The sequence below is a fragment of the Primulina huaijiensis genome, unplaced genomic scaffold (assembly GCF_012295235.1).
Source record: "Primulina huaijiensis isolate GDHJ02 unplaced genomic scaffold, ASM1229523v2 scaffold205279, whole genome shotgun sequence".
NCBI lineage: Eukaryota > Viridiplantae > Streptophyta > Magnoliopsida > Lamiales > Gesneriaceae > Primulina > Primulina huaijiensis.
In genome coordinates this window covers 1-1,193 of record NW_027354004.1, presented here as the reverse complement: position 1 = coordinate 1,193, position 1,193 = coordinate 1, and the positions used below count along the sequence as shown (strand labels likewise).

The window sequence follows — 1,193 nt, the reverse complement described above, 5'->3', positions numbered from 1 at the left end:
GCAGTGTTTGATCTCCATAAGTGGAACTTCAGGATGCTTATCACAGTTATGGATTGAAAAGAAGACAAATTTTTGGATTCCCATAGCCTTTGCGCATTGAATGAGAGCAACTTTTCCTTTCCAGTCTACCTAAAGTGAAGGTGAACTAAGTATGGCAGATTTATGTAAAAGATTTCAAAATTATTGTAGAAACTCAATAACCCTCTAACATCGATCCATATCCTACTGTGTAATTGGTAAAATAATCAGATTGTTGGTAAATATCCTCACATTTTTTATGGGTTCCTCTGGTCGTCCTGTAGCACAATCAATAACTGTATGGATGCCAACCAATGTCGCTGGTATTGTTTCAGGTTTGCTCAAGTCTGCCTGCTCAGAAACACTGTGATTTAGTACATTATCATATCACGGGAGTAATAACTTTCGTTGATGCATAGATTTCAGTTCACACAGTAAAAATGGGCATATTGTCAGGCTACACACACAAGTTTTTTCATCAGAAGTCGATCCTCAAACAATCAATATTACGAAGAACTGAAGCTCTGGACGACGGAAGCGAAGGAAAACTGAAAGATTCGGTATCTACTCCCTGGCATGAACGTGAATATCAACAAATGTTTACATATAGGACAACAATATGGCAAACGACTCAGATTACGAGATTTAGATTCCATTAGGTGTCATATCTCCTCCCCTGGCTCCTCGTCAATCAGTTTTAAACTGTCTTTTAATTCTTGTAACCTCTACCGACCTCACGCCTTCCATTTTGTAAATGAGGACCTTCTCTACATGAATTGATAATTGATTCAAAGCTAGACTACACTTTGCCAATCCCTCACCTTTTTATACAGAAAAGGGTTTGATAAAGTAACAAAAATAAAAAAAACATGAATTCTTCCGTTTTGGAAAAAGTATGCAACACCAAATCTACCTTGTGTAATAAATTACAGTTCTAACATCGGGGTGAAACACAGCACTTTGGCAAAAGGAAAAAAAAGATCAAAACACAGACAATCCAAATTCCAAAAACCGCTCAAAAAATAAGTTTAGAAGGGTTTCCATTTGCGCACAACTTCACTCACGAGTAAAGTGCAACGTAATGATTACTGTACTAACATCAAGCTAACACATTGAGCAGTGAGTTTACATTGACAACAGTGGCGCCCCAGTCACGTAGGAAATCAGCAGGAGCA

General features: G+C 37.8%; 1 long non-coding RNA gene across 1 annotated transcript; it reads right to left on the bottom strand.

Annotated features, from left to right (window-relative positions):
* Positions 1–1,193, bottom strand: LOC140966341 (uncharacterized). The gene is made up of 3 exons (XR_012173327.1): positions 1,148–1,193; positions 271–369; positions 1–129 (listed from the first exon to the last, which is right to left on the bottom strand). It is a non-coding gene; the product is annotated as an uncharacterized lncRNA (long non-coding RNA).